At 44.5% G+C, this 18,990-nt stretch overlaps 1 long non-coding RNA gene across 2 annotated transcripts in view; it reads right to left on the bottom strand.

Moving 5' to 3' along the window:
* Nucleotides 1-18,990, bottom strand: part of LOC115146088 (uncharacterized) — a 65,658-nt gene continuing 46,668 nt past the window's right edge. The window contains exons 1-2 of one of the 2 annotated variants that reach the window (XR_003866088.2): nucleotides 4,432-5,039; nucleotides 1-1,354 (exon numbers count right to left, since the gene is read on the bottom strand). This is a non-coding gene — a long non-coding RNA (uncharacterized LOC115146088). Of the gene's footprint in view, nucleotides 1,355-4,431; nucleotides 5,040-18,990 lie in introns of those variants that run through there. The other variant, XR_010459746.1, reaches the window with a different exon arrangement.

Below are 18,990 nucleotides of genomic sequence, written 5' to 3'. Positions count from 1 at the left end.
TACCGTTTTTAAAATGTATTTTTTATTTGGAGGGTTGGAGTACCCCCAATTGTCCCCATGTTGAGGAATAAGAGATTTGAAAGGCTTTAGATAAAACATGTCACCAATTACTGTTCCCAAAACAATAACAAATTCTCAGATCATTTACCTAATGGTGGTGCTCTAAACTTGCACAAATTCCCCCTTTCCATGCGTACTAAATATTTAGACTTTTGATGACATTGCATACATCTGATTTTAAATCTGCGGTTAGGGGGCACTTTGCAACCTGAGCTGAAGTGTGCTGAGAAGCCCTTAACATCATGGTTTAGTCACATTACCTGTAAATCACAGTCAAAATCAGCATGTTGCTGAACATTTACCACAGAATGAGTCTTAGAGCTGTCATGCCACACAATGTAAAATCCCAGAATGTTTCGTTGGTCATCCTAATGAAGCACAACCGCAAAAAAACATGAAAACATTTTAGAAAAAACGTAAACCTTCAAGTGATGCATTGTAGTTTTCCTCGTCAGGCACTCAGTGCTAATCCGCCTGGCTAACTCAAGCCACATTTTCTGCTCTCCACTTTCACAGTGGTCCCTGGGGCTAGTTGACATGACACAAATTTTCTGCTGTCAATAAAAAGATAAATAAATTATAAAATGGTGATTTCAAAATGACTCACAAGCATTAGGCTTGTTTTATTTTTTTATTTTTTTAAACTGAAGGACTCTTAAGAGGGCTGCAGCTAGAAATCATGTACTTTTACAATGGCAGCGGCTGAGGGGCCTGGGAGCAGGTGTGTGTGTGTGTGTGTGTGTGTGGACTAATAGGTTTATGTACTATATGCCTTATCTGTGCCAATAGATTCACCATGTCTTCTGCATATCACAAACTAAGCCTTGCTTTTTCAGCTTCATACATACAATTTCAAGACACCCCTTTCCCTATGTGTTATTTCATGGCAAAACTAAACAATTTGGATGAGTTGAAATAATCCCAGTACTCTGGATAAGGTTCACAGCACAGAGAGTAGAGATAGGATACCATGCTGGATGAAATGATGGACAGGCTATCCAATCTTGGATCCTCCTTTTAAGAGTTGGAAACACCTCTCCCCATCATGTTTTATTGTGTTGTGTTCTCTAGGTCTCCGGTTCCACTGTAACCAACACCTCCTGTCCCAATCTGCTTTTCCTCCCTTGGTGCCACGGGTGTGAAAAACGGAAAGCCCAAACCTCACCGTGTGGGCCTCCTGGTCACTCGGGCAACCGTTCAAACATGGCAGCGGTTGGTGCTGGGTTAACTGCCAAATTTGTTGCATTGCTCCATCGGTTACCCCTCCAGTACCTTTGCGCCATCAGTGGGGAGCCTGAAACACAGCAGGAAAGAGGAGGTGAGACGAGAAGGATGGATAGGAGGGGGAAAAGGGGGCAACCCAGGACCTTCTCTGAGGTCTCCAACCCACCACGTGTACGCTGGTTGGATCCAGAACACACCAGCGTTCCCCATGGTGTCTCTCCCAGCACGGCTCCAGCTGTTAGCAGCTTGTAAAAAAAAAAACATTTTATGACAGTGTATCTGTTATTTATTTATCACTCCTGAGTAAGAAACACAAGCAATTAGCTACAGTACACACAGTCTCCTGGCAGAGAGAGGGACGAGCTGCCAGGTTTCAACCACAAGATGACTTTCCACCACTGAGGCCTATTCGTCAAAGCAGCTCGGTCAATTAGCCTTCTTTCTTAACAATTGACCAGAGGTAACCAAGGGAGACGCCTGCTTTCCTTTAATCTGGCTCAACTTCCAGATACAGCTAAGTCTTTGGTATATTTTCAAGGAGATACCAAAATAGTGAAATTAACCTCAATTTGAGATCCCTGAGACTGGTGTTGACAATACATCAACAGAAACCCCTCTGCTGGCCTTAAATGGAAATGAGGCTTGTTGCCGTCAGGGAAGCACAGTAATATGCTGTTTTACGTGGTTATTTTTTACTTGATTATTTGTAACTCCACAGTGTTTTAGGACATTCTTCCATCTATTGGGCGTTAGCCGTTGTTGTTATTGCCTGCATCTGCTGAAAACCAAACAATGGCGGGTGGTCACCTTTCATCATGGTATGATGGGAATGGGAATGTATTTGGTAATGGGAAACTGTACAACAGCTTCGTGAAAAGTGACATCATTTGCTTTTAAACTTGTTTTCGGTCCGTTTGCCAGGGGTGAAGCAAACCATCTGTGGCTGCTGGAGGGGGTCGTGGCTTTGGGGTATGGTTCAGTCCACTTTTGTTTACATGCCTGTGTTTTGTTTGGGTTTCAGGGCAATTTTTCGAGATGCGTGTTGCCTGACTGTCATTTCACAGTTATCGTGGTAGTTTAAGGGGTTCGCTGAAGGACGAGGTGGAGAATCGTTGGATTCACAGACACACATCATTTGGAGCTAAGGTCACTGAGAGCTGATCTATCCTCAAACAACTGTCTTTCTCTAAACTCTGCCCAATACTGTTCTGCAACCCCACACAGACACAGATCATTTGGAGCTAAGGTCACTGAGAGCTGATCTATCCTCAAACAACGGTCTTTCTCTAAACTCTGCCCAATACTGTTCTGCAACCCCACACAGACACAGATCATTTGGAGCTAAGGTCACTGAGAGCTGATCTATCCTCAAACAACTGTCTTTCTCTAAACTCTGCCCAATACTGTTCTGCAACCCCACACAGACACAGATCATTTGGAGCTAAGGTCACTGAGAGCTGATCTATCCTCAAACAACTGTCTTTCTCTAAACTCTGCCCAATACTGTTCTGCAAACCCACACAGACACAGATCATTTGGAGCTAAGGTCACTGAGAGCTGATCTATCCTCAAACAACTGTCTTTCTCTAAACTCTGCCCAATACTGTTCTGCAACCCCACACAGACACAGATCATTTGGAGCTAAGGTCACTGAGAGCTGATCTATCCTCAAACAACTGTCTTTCTCTAAACTCTGCCCAATACTGTTCTGCAACCCCACACAGACACAGATCATTTGGAGCTAAGGTCACTGAGAGCTGATCTATCCTCAAACAACTGTCTTTCTCTAAACTCTGCCCAATACTGTTCTGCAACCCCACACAGACACACAGACAGACACAGATAACTGTACAAATAATTACACCCATAGAGAACTCTGTTGTGCTAGCCCAGACCGTTCAGTTGCGCTATCTCACAGCTGTTTGCTGAGGACGGTGAGGTCTCTCTGCATAAATTTCACTGATATCACCTCCATCAGAGAGCCATAAAGCTGATTTATTATAAATACAGCTCTCGTGTGTTTACTGCGCACATTCTTGGGCCTGCAACATCTTTCAAAGTGAGCACTTGCAGGTGCTCCGGCTCAGTCTCTGTGGGGCAGACTGGAATAGAAACTCAGGGGGAAGACAGAAGGGGAAAGAGAAAGAGAGAGGAGATAACAAAGGAAGGTGGTGGGGCAAGAAAACATGGCAGCCATTACTGTGGTGATTTAGCTGGAGCTGAGGTGATAAGGATAATGCACTAAAGTGTTGAGTTACTTTCTGTCCCCACTTTCAGCTTCCCAAGAATAAATCTGGAGCTGGGCTGAAGGGTATTTTTCCTAATAGCCCAGAAGCAGATGACACGTTAACATTCCCCATTAGTCAGGGTGTTCACAGGGAATAGCAGGCTAGCTAGCTGTAGCCATCAGTAGTTTAGCTGTAGTAGTACCAGAGGTAAAGAGGGCTAGCTAGCTAACTTTAGTTAGCAGTAGTTTAGTTGTAGTATCACCAGAAGGTTAGCCATCATTTTTTATCATTGTCTTTTACCTCCCAAATGTAGAGGTACACCTCTGTAAATCATTCATTTGAACTGGTGCCTGTGCTGCTTGATTTCAAACCAAACTGAAAATGGATAGCCCTAACATCATACAGCCTCAAAATGGAGGCCAGTTGACTGCACTGACCTGGTCGGGAGGATCTCAATTTTCCCTCAGGTCGCTATATCTGTACTGTCTCTTTATCTCACCTCTTTTTCTGATAATGACACTGCAGAAAAGGCTAGAGAGGGAGGGAAGACATCTTGGCTCTGCTTGTGGAACCTTAAGTAGTTCAACAATAATAAGCGAGAGGACAGAGAGACGAGAAATGTGAGACATTCCAGAAATGCGAGGGAGCTGCTGGCTTTGTGGATACAGCGGGAGATTGACCAAACCTAACACCAGGAACTCTGACCCGCTGATCTGCATCTTTGTGTCTCTCTGCTCTAAGTACCTCACACAGCCCCCTTCTCTCTCTCTCTCTCTCACACACACACACACACACACACACACACACACACACACAGTATCAAAAGCATATGGCTTGCTGAATGCGAGTGAGAATAAGGAGGAGAGATTCTTCTGGCAACATCTCCGCACACAAAGCAAGGGAGAGAGTTGTTGATTACCTTGAGGGTCAGCAGTCACTGGAAAGAGAAGAGTAGAACAGCAGGAGCTCCAGATTTTCTGGCATGTGAAGAGAGAGGAAAGATTATGAGGAAATCACTCACTTTGATGGAAGCCTTTTAGCAAACTTGTCAGCTATAAATGTGTTCATTTTTGCATCAGACAGGCTCCCACTCATCCCACTTCTTCGCCATTTTTCTTCTCTCTCTCTCTTCCCCCTCTCTTTTCCTCTCTCTTTCTCTCTGTTTGACAGTCAATCCACGTACACATGTAGGATCTTCATTTGGGCAATCTTTTGTTGCTGAATGAAAAAAAATCCCACTGAAATTTTAGACTGGATTTGCCCTAACGAAATATGGATCAACCCCGACAAACACATTCATTAATTTTAATAATTATAATTCACATTTCCTGTTGCTGCAGGATTATTTTTCTGTTGTTGCAAACTGCCTCAGATTAAGATCTTACATCTGTATAAAGATGAGTAACAGCTACCGTAAACAGTACAATTGTTCTTTAAAGCACCTGTTTTGTCCACTGTGTGTCAAGCTCTCTGTTTGTTTACACACACACACACACACACACACACACACACACACACACACACACACACACACACACACACACACACAAGCAACGTGTAAACAGATATACCCACAAACGTCCTACCGCTGGTCACAATCTGGCCTGTGTTTACTTCCCAGCATTTATTCACGGGGTGGAAATATTTATCCTTGATGAAGCATGCATTTATCCTGCTTTTTTCTCCCCGACCACAACCTCTAAAATCAAATAAACGAGAGAGCTGTATTCTTTTCTTCATGAAATCCCATCAAGAGGAATGTCTGGAAATCCATGTCCTACTCCTCCATCATCCCCTGTTCCCCTCATTACCCAACATGTTGTTCCTATTACGCCTCTACGTCTTTTATTTTTATCAAGATAAATGTGCTGAGAAATCATTTCATATTCCTCTTTTGCTTATTGCCTGCTCAAACAAGGGTTCACTAAACTGAACCAATTTGCTGCGTGGTTGTGGTGTTGGAGGTATTCTCTCAGAGCATATTGCTTTGACTTCATAAAGGCTGTACATGAACAGACGTACTGAGCTTTGTTGGCTTTTTCAAACATAAGGAGTAGTTTACTTGGCTCTCATTAAGGATGGAACACAAGCCGGACGACTTTATGAAGTTACAGAGAGCACAGGCGGCTGGTGGCACCTTCATTGGGGAGGTCGGGCTCATAGTAATGGCTGGAACGAAATAAATGGAATGGTATCGAACACATCAAACACATGGTTTACATGTGGTTGATACCATTCCATTTACTCCATTCCAGCCATTACTAGGAGCCGTCCTCCCCTCAGCAGCCTCCTGTGACAGAGGGAAGAAATACCATCTGTAAATATACCTATCAATCACAACTGTATCCAGACCAGAGAGGAAGAAGGAGAATCTGTGTTCTATAAGAATTTGCATTGAAATAAACAAAGGGGCCACATATCCCTCCAAAGTCACAGATTAACAAGTGACTTTCTTTCTTCAAAACAGTCTATTTATTCCAATTCTTTTAACAGCAACCCAGCTAGCAAACTCAATATCGTCTGATATATCTGGAAGTTAAACACCTCTGTTTAGCATTGACACGAAAGGGGCCCCAGTTGAGCTCATTGGGGGGTCCCTGGGAGCTGAAATGGCGAGGGCCTTCAACGGAGACTCCAGGGGAACCAGCCAGTGTCCTTCATCACTGCTGTCCACACAGAGCTGGGTGAAACGGGGGAAAAAAGAAAAAAACAATTAGCCCGTGTGTGAACAAGCCCTTGTTTATTGACTTTCTGAGGAAACTTTATTAACCTGCCCGGCCTTGAATGGAAGACACCTGCTGTTCGCACTTAGGCTGTCATTACCACTGTGGAGGGAGCAGGGAGGGTCCCAGTGATGCTCGCTGCAGCCTGCTGTTCACACTTAGGCTGTCATTACCACTGTGGAGGGAGCAGGGAGGGTCCCAGTGATGCTCGCTGCAGCCTGCTGTTCGCACTTAGGCTGTCATTACCACTGTGGAGGGAGCAGGGAGGGTCCCAGTGATGCTCGCTGCAGCCTGCTGTTCGCACTTAGGCTGTCATTACCACTGTGGAGGGAGCAGGGAGGGTCCCAGTGATGCTCGCTGCAGCCTGCTGTTCGCACTTAGGCTGTCATTACCACTGTGGAGGGAGCAGGGAGGGTCCCAGTGATGCTCGCTGCAGCCTGCTGTTCACACTTAGGCTGTCATTACCACTGTGGAGGGAGCAGGGAGGGTCCCAGTGATGCTCGCTGCAGCCTGCTGTTCGCACTTAGGCTGTCATTACCCCTGTGGAGGGAGCAGGGAGGGTCCCAGTGATGCTCGCTGCAGCCTGCTGTTCGCACTTAGGCTGTCATTACCACTGTGGAGGGAGCAGGGAGGGTCCCAGTGATGCTCGCTGCAGCCTGCTGTTCGCACTTAGGCTGTCATTACCACTGTGGAGGGAGCAGGGAGGGTCCCAGTGATGCTCGCTGCAGCCTGCTGTTCGCACTTAGGCTGTCATTACCACTGTGGAGGGAGCAGGGAGGGTCCCAGTGATGCTCGCTGCAGCCTGCTGTTCGCACTTAGGCTGTCATTACCACTGTGGAGGGAGCAGGGAGGGTCCCAGTGATGCTCGCTGCAGCCTGCTGTTCGCACTTAGGCTGTCATTACCACTGTGGAGGGAGCAGGGAGGGTCCCAGTGATGCTCGCTGCAGCCTGCTGTTCACACTTAGGCTGTCATTACCACTGTGGAGGGAGCAGGGAGGGTCCCAGTGATGCTCGCTGCAGCCTGCTGTTCACACTTAGGCTGTCATTACCACTGTGGAGGGAGCAGGGAGGGTCCCAGTGATGCTCGCTGCAGCCTGCTGTTCACACTTAGGCTGTCATTACCACTGTGGAGGGAGCAGGGAGGGTCCCAGTGATGCTCGCTGCAGCCTGCTGTTCACACTTAGGCTGTCATTACCACTGTGGAGGGAGCAGGCAGGGTCCCAGTGATGCTCGCTGCAGCCTGCTGTTCACACTTAGGCTGTCATTACCACTGTGGAGGGAGCAGGCAGGGTCCCAGTGATGCTCGCTGCAGCCTGCTGTTCACACTTAGGCTGTCATTACCACTGTGGAGGGAGCAGGCAGGGTCCCAGTGATGCTCGCTGCAGCCTGCTGTTCACACTTAGGCTGTCATTACCACTGTGGAGGGAGCAGGCAGGGTCCCAGTGATGCTCGCTGCAGCCTGCTGTTCCTTTGTCCCATGCCCGTCATCCAGCAATTTAGCACTACGATGGTTACAATGAGATTGCACTTTGTTGGGTATCGTCGCTAAGCTGACAGACCCTTTTTCCCCTCACTTGTCGGCAATCAAATTACAGCAGACAACCCCACTGACTCTGGTTTTGTTCCTTTTGTCTGTCCGTAAAAATAGGCAGAGTGCTCTCCATGATTGACTTTTGTGAGGTTGCCGTTGGTGAAGTGGGTGATTGTGAAAGAATCATATTCGGACAATACGGATACAGAAACAATTTTAAAAGCAAAGAGACCAGGACGGACACATTGAGTCATTGTGGCTCAAGTGAAGTGGCAGGGTGCATGGGGAGGACTGGGTATTGGGATTTCACACAAAAATATTGACCGAGGTAAAAACTTAAATTTAGCATTGTTGCCCCCCCCCCCCCACCCTTTTATTTCAACTTTCCCCTTAAAAAAAACTCATATTGCTGAGCAACTGTTGCCCATGCCAGCAAAGTCGGTGGTGAGCTCACCCCTAAGAGGGACAGAAACATTGCAGTCTGTCCCTCCCAGGGCAGCGTGGAATGGGTAAGTCCTCCCAGTGAGTGACACTTCCTCTAAAGTGCATGTGTCAATGGCTAACTTTCAGCAGGACAGATAAAACACGACAGCCTGGCTTTTATCGTCCCTCCAGGGCTCAGGGACCAGAGATACTAGCCATTACAAGGACAGCACTGAGGCGAGTGTGGATGCGTGGGCTTTAGCATATCCGCAGCTAAACAGACACTGTGTGAGTGTGTGTGACCATTCTGCATGCACTAAAGTCTCTTTATATACAGTATGAGTGTCTATTTATTGACTTGTTCTTGTTCGGGAAATGAGGTAACTGGAAACCAAGAGCGGTCTACAACCAAACATTCAAAAATATACAAGCAGTGGAGATCCAAATATGTAACCTGGCCAAGGCTGAGACCCAAAACATGTGAACCATGTGAGGTTCATGGTTCAATGTAAATCGCAGTATCTAGTGACACACTACCCACTGGGCACACCACGTCATTTCAAAGTAGATAATTGGGTTATATTTGGTTGAGATGTTGATCAATGAGATTACAACCGACACTATATATACAAAGGTGGTGGACACCCCTTCAAATGAGTTGATTCTACTATTTCAGCCACACCCATTGCTGACAGGTGTATAAAATCGAGCACACCGCCATGCAATCTCCATAGACAAACATTGGCAGTAGAATGGCCTTACTGAAGAGCTCAGTTACTTTCAAAGTGGCACCGCCATAGGATGCCACCTTTCCAAAAAGTCAGTTTGTCATATTTCTGCCCTGCTATAACTGCCCCGGGTCAACTGTAAGTGCTGTTATTGTGAAGTGGAAATGTCTAGGAGTAACAGTGGTGTCGCTGATGGAGATAGCCACGAAGTGTCGCCACGAAGTGTCGCTGATGGAGATAGCTATCGTTTTACGATCCCGTAACCAATTGCGCTATTGTGTATGTTTTTTTGCGTTATTTGTAACTTATTTTGTACATAATGTTTGTGTCACCGTGTCTTATGACCGAAAAGAGCTTCTAGATATCAGGACAGCGATTACTCACACTGTACTGGAGGAACAATTTTTTTCTTCAAAGAGGATTTACTTCAGAGGCCCAACAAGGCCCTCATCCCCATCATTTTCAGGAGAAAAAGTCAGAGGTATCAGGGACGAAGGTCCGGGTGCCTTGTAAGGATCCATCACAGAGAGGGTAATCTACATTTACCATCAGTCCTATTAGCCAACGTACTATCAATCGATAACAAAATAGACTACAATCACGTATATCCAACCAACGGGACGTTAAAAGCTGTAATATCTTATATCGTCGTGGCTTTTTTGGCAGGATAGAACAGCAGCCTCTGGTAAGACAAGGGCTATGTATATTTGTAAACAACAGCTGGTGCACAAAATCAAAGGAAGTCTCAAGGTTTTGCTCGACTGAGATAGAGTATCTCATGATAAGCTGTAGACCACACTATTTACCATGAGAGCATTCATCTGTATTTTTCATAGCTGTCTATATACCAGCACAAACCGATGCTGGCACTAGACAGCACTCAATGAGCTGTATATGGCCATAAGCAAACAGTAAAACGCTAATCCAGAGGCAGCGCTCTTGAAACTCAAATTCGTTTTACCTCATTTCTACCAGTATGTTAAAAGTGCAACCAGAGGGAAAAAACTCTAGACCACCTTTACTCCACACACAGAGACGCATACAAAGCTCTCCCTCGCCCTCCATTTGGCAAATCTGACCATAATTCCATCCTCCTGATTCCTGCTTACAAGCAAAAACTAAAGCAGGAAGCACCAGTGACTCAGTCAATAAGAAAGTGGTCAGATGAAGCAGATGCTAAGAAACAGGATGGTTTTGCTAGCACAGACCGGAAAATGTTCCGGGATTCTTCCGATGGCATTAAGGAGTACACCACATCAGTCACTGGCTTCATCAATAAGTGCATCGATGATGTCGTCCTCACAGTGACTGTACGTACATACAGTGGGGCAAAAAAATATTTAGTCAGCCACCAATTGTGCAAGATCTCCCACTTAAAAATATGAGAGAGGCCTGTAATTTTCATCATAGGTACACTTCAACTATGACAGACAAAATGAGTGAAAAAAAATCCAGAAAATTACATTGCAGGATTTTTTATGAATTTATTTGCAAATTATGGTGAAAAATAAGGATTTGGTCAATAACAAAAGTTTATCTCAATACTTTGTTATATACCCTTTGTTGGCAATGACAGAGGTCAAATGTTTTCTGTAAGTCTTGACAAGGTTTTCACACACTGTTGCTGGTATTTGGGCCCATTCCTCCATGCAGATCTCCTCTAGAGCAGTGATGTTTTCAACTATTTTCTATGGGGTTGAGATCTGGAGACTGGCTAGGCCACTCCAGGAACTTGAAATGCTTCTTACGAAGCCACTCCTTCGTTTCCCGGGTGGTGTGTTTGGGATCATTGTCATGCTGAAAGACCCAACCACGTTTCATCTTCAATGCCCTTGCTGATGGAAGGAGGTTTTCACTCAAAATCTCACGATACATGGCCCCATTCATTCTTTCCTTTAAACGGATCAGTCGTCCTGTAATCGTTGCAGAAAAACAGCCCCAAAGCATGATGTTTCCACCCCCATGCTTCACAGTAGGTATGGTGTTCTTTGGATGCAGCACAGCATTCTTTGTCCTCCAAACACGACGAGTTGAGTTTTTACCAAAAAGTTCTATTTTGGTTTCATCTGACCATAAGACATTCTCCCAATCTTCTTCTGGATCATCCAAATGCTCTCTATCAAACTTCAGACGGGCCTGGACATGTACTGGCTTAAGCAGGGGGACACGTCTGGCACTGCAGGATTTGAGTCCCTGGCGGCGTAGTGTGTTACTGATGGTAGGCTTTGTTACTTTGGTCCCAGCTCTCTGCAGGTCATTCACTAGGTCCCCCGCGTGGTTCTGGGATTTTTGCTCACCGTTCTTGGGATAATTTTGACCCCACGGGGTGAGATCTTGCGTGGAGCCCCAGATCGAGGGAGATTATCAGTGGTCTTGTATGTCTTCCATTTCCTAATAATTGCTCCCACAGTTGATTTCTTCTAACCAAGCTGCTTACCTATTGCAGATTCAGTCTTACCAGCCTGGTGCGGGTCTACAATTTTGTTTCTCAGTTTTTCACAATTCCTGACATTTAATCCTAGTAAAAATGCCCTGTTTTAGGTCAGCTTTTATTTCTTTCATCACATTCCCAGTGGGTCAGAAGTTTACACACACTCAATTAGTATTTGGTAGCATTGTCTTTAAATTGTTAAACTTGGTTCAAACGTTTCAGATAGCCTTCCACAAGCTTCCCAAAATAAGTTAGGAGGAATGGGCCTAAATCCACCCTGACAGAGCTGGTGTAATTGAGTCATGTTTGTTGCTCGCACATGCTTTTTCAGTTCTGCCCACACATTTTCTATAGGATTGAGGTCAGGGCTTTGTGATGGCCACACCAATACCTTGACTTTGTTGTCCTTAAGCCACTTTTCACAACTTTGGAAGTATGCTTGGGGTCATTGTCCATTTGGAAGACCCATTTGTGACCAAGCTTTAACTTCCTGACTGTTGTCTTGAGATGTTGCTCTCAATATATCCACATACGTTTCCTCCCTCATGATGCCATCTAATTTGTGAAGTGCACCAGTCCCTCCTGCAGCAAAGCACTTCCACAACATGCTACCACCCCCGTGCTTCACGGTTGGGATGATGTTGTTCGGCTTGCAAGCCTCCCCTTTTCTCCAAACATAATGATAGTTATTATGGCCAAACAGTTATATTTTTGTGCATCAGACCAGAGGACATTTCTCCAAAAAGTACGATCTTTGTCCCCATGGGCAGTTTCAAACCGTAGTCTGGCTTTTTATGCCGATTTTGGAGCAGTGGCTTCTTCCTTGCTGAGCGGCCTTTCAGGTTATGTCGATATAGGACTCATTTCACTGTGGATAGATACTTTTGTACCTGTTTCCTTCAGCATCTTCACAAGGTCCTTTGCTCTTGTTCTGGGATTGATATGCACTTTTCGCACCAAAGAACATACATCTCTAAGAGACAGAACGCGTCTCCTTCCTGAGCGGTATGATAGCTGCATAGTCCCATGGTGTATATACTTGGGTACTATTGTTTGTACAGATGAATGTGGTACCTTCAGGCGTTTGGAAATTGCTCCCAAGGATGAACCAGACTTGTGGAGGTCTACAATTTTCTTTCTGAGGTCTTGGCTGATTGATTTTCCCATGATGTCAAGCAAAGAGGCACTGAGTTTGAAGGTAGGCCTTGAAATACATCAACAGGTACACCTCCAATTTACTCAAATTATGTCAATTAGCCTATCAGAAGCTTCTAAAGCCATTACACCATTTTATGGAATTGTCCAAGCTGTTTAATGGCACAGTTAACTTAGTGTATGTAAACTTCTGACCCACTGGAATTGTGATACAGTGAATTATAAGTGAAATAATCTGTCTGTAAACAATTGTTGGAAAAATTCCTTGTGTCAAGCACAAAGTAGACCGACTTGCCAAAACTATAGTTTGTTAACAAGAAATTTGTGGAGTGGTTGAAAACGAGTTTTAATGACTCCAACTTAAGTGTATGTAAACTTCCGACTTCAACTGTAAACCAGAAGCCATGGATTACAGGCAACATCTGCACTGAGCTAAGGGGTAGAGCTGCCGCTTTCAAGGAGCAGGACTCTAACTCGGAAGCTTATAAGAAATCCTACTTTGCCCTCCGATGAACCATCAAACAGGCAAAGCGTCAATACAGGACTAAGATTGAATCGTACAACAACGTCTGTGCCACTGACTTAGTCTGGCTTTAATTCCAGTTTGTCTACAAATGAATCATTGATATGTTGGATTCACGTCTCCATCTTAACCAAAAGTTAAATAATAGGACCAAATCAAATCAAATCAAACGTTAAATACCCTTTAAATAAAGTTTGATTTGATTTAGTAATATTCTTTAATTTTTGGTCGAGGTGCCCTCATAACAGTTTCAATTTGTCGACAGTTTTCCACAGGATTGCTGGCCCATGTTGACTCCAATGCTTCCCACAGTTGTGTCAAGTTGGCTGGATGTCCTTTGGGTGGTGGACCAGACTTGATACACATGGGAAACGGTTGAGCGTATAAAAAAAAACAGCAGCGTTGCAGTTCTTGCGCCTAACAAGTGACACCAATTAGGGATCATAGCTTTCACCTTGTCAGTCTTTGTCATGGAAAGAGCAGATGTTCCTAATGTTTTGTCCACTCCGTGTATATGAAAGTAGTTTAGTGCTCAAAAAAGAGGTTAAATATGTGGGAAAATAGATATATTTTCTTGATCTATCTTATGTCTTTCAGATATAGGACAGATACTTCAAAACAAACCTGTTTGTATGAATATGTTATTCAATGCGTTTCTATAGGCTGAGAGCAGTAAAGGCAAACTTCAAAGTTGAATGAAATTGTTTCATATTTTTTCTTATACCCACAGGGGTCCTAACATTTTTAATCAATAGCAAAATGATCCATGGTATGACCGTCGTAAAACATCCCCCCCCCAGGGCTTAGACTTTTATTACCCGCCTCTGCTTGTGGAGAGTTTGCGTTGTTAATTAGTTATGGAATGAAGATCTTTTGAACGCCCCCTAAAGGCTCCTTCATACACACTGTAGCTGCTATAGACAGATTAATAGATATTGCTGGGCAACGTGAAAGAGCGGTCTGCAAATTCTGCCTTGATGCCGAGTCATTAACAATGTAAAGGCTCAACGAAACAATATTATTATCCGTTTCAATGGAAAATATAATAATATATCTATACATATATCTTAAATTACATCTTAGCATTCAGTTATGTGGGTTATGGAAAAAATAGAGTTCATTGTGGATTGTGGTTATGAAAAAAGCTGTATATCAAAAATAGCATAGATACAGGGTTGGAGGAGACATTGAACCTTTTAGGGACTTGGAAGTCTACAATATATGTATGCTATTGTTCAGTGTTCACTCCCATGTGCTAACTATAGCAGATTTGTAAGGCTTCTGATCTGATCTCAACCTTCTGCTAAATGAACCAACATACGTGTATTCTAGTCTTCAGAGGGCATTCATTGGTATTATAGTTTACAGAGGCCGCCCCCCATCCCTTCCCAATCCTCCTATTTGTCCTCCACTCCCAACAGTATTGTGGTGAGACTCTGCTAACCAGCTCCCTCAAGTGAAGCAGCAGACAGCTCAGTGTAGCTCAGAGCCGCCCATATATAAAAATAGATATTATATCAAAGTCATGGACGATTCGCTGCTCTCTGTCCATCTCTGCACTCACTCATGTGTTTCATTTTTGACTGGTCCCTCTTTCTGTGGTGCTTTTCAAGAGGAACCCCTTTGAGACACGCAGCTCCAGTGGGACTGGGGACAGGCAGCCGGCCAGCTTCCAGGGTAAACATATAATCATCCCTCGGACGGCTATAATTATATCTGGGACGTGAAGGAACAGAAGGGTGTGTGAGGGAAGGAAACCATGCAGGCAGGCAGATACACAGTAGCTTAGCAAGAGGTGGGTGAGTCCAACATACGTTTAATATTTGTTTTCTGCTCTGAAGTAAAGATGGGCTGGTGTTTGGGGAGACCTGGCGATAGGGGTTGATGGAAAGGAAGGATGAATGGTTGTGGGGCTGCTGCTCGCTAGCTTTGTTTTGAGCTGGGGCTATTTTTGGTAAACATGAACACATACATATGCATGTGCAAATACAAATATACACACACACACACACACACACACACACACACACACACACACAGACACTCAGACAGATACACATACACACTTAGGCACACACCTTGAATGCACACATGTCCCCATCCACACGTTATCACAGAAAACAGTGGATGGTTTAAGGGCTGAGATGGGGAGCTTGCTTCAGGCCTGTTCTTTAATCAACCATCTCTCAATGGAGAATTTATCCTGTATGAAGTCTGAGGAGCTTTTAATGCGGTCGACAAACTAGCATGCTCTGTGGTCACCTACCATTCAAACGGCCCTCGATGAAGAGAAATTGATTACAGCTCCTGGTTGGAAAATCAAATTACTTCCAGGATATCTTATCTGTAATTGAAATTGAATTTGTTGGCATTGCGGGAAACTGAGCAACCAAAATGGACTGTATCCATAAATACCTGCTTTTCTTTGTGTCACCTGACTCTGTTTGAAACCAGGCAAGCCTCTGTCTTTTATGTGATAGTTCCCCTCTAATTTTCTTCCTCTTTGGTGCCCCGAGGTGGATTGGGTGGGAGAAGGTGACGTCACACCGTTTACACAAATACCATATGAATATAAAAAAACACAAAACAATTCTCCATGAAACAGTGGAAACTCTAATAAGTTCTAGGAAGTGATTAGTTGACAATTAAACTACCTTAGCCACCCCATACCCCACCCTCCTTTCTCACCCATCTCTGCTCCCCCTCCCTCCCTTTTTCCAGTGGTAGCGAGCGGAGCTAGGTAAGAGCTAGGCAAGGGCTTGTCTCCGGGGCCACAGGTTGATCCATTAGAGATACTGGGGACATGAGACGAAGGTTGAGGCTACAGCTGAGGTCAGGAGAAGGCACGTTAATCACAGCTATCCTGTCAACAACAAAGAGGGAGCCGTAATAACACCACACTGCTATTACAGACAGGGAGAGGTGTCAGAGGAGAATGAGACACAAACTGATTATGTAATTTGAGTCAAATACTCGAAGGGGGAAGAAAAAAACTCAAGTGGCACATTTTGTTACTTAAGTATCATGTAATTACAATCATGGAGGTGTTAGTGGAAACATCCCCCCCCAAAATGAAAATGCTTAACATTTGAGGCAACTTGCTGCTCTGTTGTGCTCTGCCCCACCCGTCGCTAAATAGATATGTCTCATTTATATTTTGCCTTCACCAAGGCACTCTGGTATTCCTTTTCATGTGTATAATTGGTAACCTCTTAGATAACTACTGTCTTTTGAATAACTGTCACTACTACTGTACAGTATGACCTAACAATGTTCTAACGTTTTCAGTACCGAATGTCTAACCTGCGTTAAACTCTCTCTAGTTTATAAATAATTAGAGAAGTAGCCTAGCAGGAAAAACTTGGAAGGAAATGTTGCCTCCCTCTTTCAATTTATGAGAGAAGAAGTAATGTTGCGAAGAAGAGCCAGACTGGTTTAAATCCCCAGAGGTCATTAACTCTTGGTGGTCGTGATAAACATGGAGAGAACGTTCTCTCTCTCTCTGTCTCTCTCTTTCTCTCTCTCTCTTTTTCTCTCCAGTTTAGCCAGTGAAAATGTGTTGTTTCAAGCTTCAGTAACAAAAACACAAGACTTTCCTGTAGTGACCAGACCATGACCCCACCTAGGGTCACCTTACTGAGCAACGGACATGTTTAGATTTCTCCCTCCAAAAGAAAACATAATTACAACTTAAGAGTAGATTTAGCTTTTGCCTCAGGTCCGTGTCTCGGAGCTTATAGCTACATCCCCCATCTAGGACCAGCACCCTTAGACATGACCTTCAACCTCATGACCCCAACCAAATGACTCACACGCACGTCTGCAAACACACACAAAAACACACTATAGAAGTATACATTTGCAGCTTCTTATACCACCATCTACTAGTTCAACTACGGTTGTTATTTTTTATTCCTTGTTTCTGGACTATTTCTACTGCTGTTGTTGTCTGACACTCTCAGGCTGGTAATAGGAACGCATCCAAGTGAAACCAGAGACAATTTGTTTTGGTCTAACCATTATTCCATTTCCCAAAAGCTATGCCTCTCCCTTCTCTCTTCCGCCCCTCTTTGCATCTCTTGCCAAGAAATAAAAGGCATAACTTTAGACATTGTTATACAAAGCAGCTGGCCAATTAAAGTTTCTCCAACAAAACATACCCACATTTACATTCAGTATCTATTCCTAATCACAAACCACAGGACATTTAGGGTGCCCTGGGGCCAGAACAGAGCCCTCCTCTACCCGCTTAGAGCAGAGGGAGCAGTGGAGGAGTGAATAATGGAGGAAGTTGAGTGGCTACAGTCAGCCTCAGGCAGGAAGTGACATCAGCTCCATGACGCTAAGCAGGAGTTGTTTAGAATCTGGCTCAAATTATTTTTGGAGAGGAACAAAAAACGAGAGAGAGAGAAAGAGGGAAAAGAGAAAAGTAATTTGATTACAGCAATTGGCCACAGCAGCATTTCCAATTCTAAACAAGAAATAAACATATCTGAAGGGATAGGTTTTCACCCTCATTCTCAATGAGGCTGACATGACATTGATAAACACTGCTTTAATCGCTAGAAGCAACACATACAATTAATCTCATTGGCCACCTAAGTAAATAAGTAAACATTCTAGTTCTGTCTGCATAGCTGCTAGCAAGGCTACACACACAATCAAACGGTATTGATTCTAATAAAGCTGAATCTGATGCTTATTTTGAATGGCCAAAAGCATTGACCGATTCCCTCGTCCTTAGACTTATTGGCAGAGCTTATGTTTAAGCTTGCATCTGTCTAAACTAATGTACCAATTACATAGAAAGTAAACACAAATCACCAGGCTGCCAGGTCTACCACACCACAGCAACTACATGTGAGACAACCAAATTAGCTGCCTGCTTGGGGACCTCTCAATGTCTGCGTCCACCTTCACCTTTATGGATCCCTCCCGGACGAGCCACCAGAAGGAGGGAATAAGGGGGGGAAAAGGCGTAAAGCTCAGGGGCACAATGACCTGCCTGGGGAGAAGAGAAGGAAGACCCAGGGGTGAGGAGCACACAGCGCAGCCGGGCCCAGGCCTCGTAAAAGATCTGCAGCCGGCTGGGCCGAGGGGGAGGAAGAAGGCAATTAAGACCTACTACAAGTCGCCTGCCTACACAACAGGCACCAGCTGACTTTTATCATGTCAAGGAATAACTAAACACAGGATAAATTCTGAAGGAGAGGAGAGAGGAGGAATGGAAGAGAGAAGGAGGGAGGTGAGGGTGTATGTTGGAGGGAGGAGGGGGGGTTACGGCTCACCAGACCACCGCTGAGGAAAGGGGCAGGCCATCTAGACAGATGACTTCCTACTGCAGTCTGGTTATCCCCCAGAGGCCCAACAAGAACCTCATAAAGAGCTCCTCATTAAGACAAGCCCTTTTACAGGATCTTAATGAGTCTAGGCTACAAAAAGAAGAGAGAGAACGAAGGGAGGGAGAGAGAGAGAGAGAGAGGACTAGGAGAGAGCGAGAAAGAGAGGGAGAGGAATAAAGAGAGAGAGAGTCTTACCACCTTGGGGTCACTAACTGTCCCTCCAGTCCTTTCAAAGCTCTCTGTCTTTCAACCCACAGCTAAGTTATCAGTCACATCCATCCTGAAAGATGGGGTAACAGAATGGAGGTACAGTACCGCACTTATCAGTCATAAATAATGAACAGCCACCACAACATTTATCATAATGCCGATAGCTAGTCCCAACCACAAGAACTGAACTGTCAACACAACATAAACTTTAGGATTATAGCCCTGTGTCCCTATAGCACTCAATGTCTTGCAGAATATAAAATATACAGTGGGGAGAACAAGTATTTGATACACTGCCGATTTTGCAGGTTTTACTACTTACAAAGCATGTAGAGGTATGTAATTTTTATCATAGGTACACTTCAACTGTGAGAGACAGATTCTAAAACAAAAATCCAGAAAATCACATTGT

The sequence above is a fragment of the Oncorhynchus nerka genome, linkage group LG18 (assembly GCF_034236695.1).
Source record: "Oncorhynchus nerka isolate Pitt River linkage group LG18, Oner_Uvic_2.0, whole genome shotgun sequence".
NCBI classification, from domain to species: domain Eukaryota; kingdom Metazoa; phylum Chordata; class Actinopteri; order Salmoniformes; family Salmonidae; genus Oncorhynchus; species Oncorhynchus nerka.
Note: the sequence above shows the minus strand (reverse complement) of the source record. Positions and strands in the feature narration are given on the sequence as shown.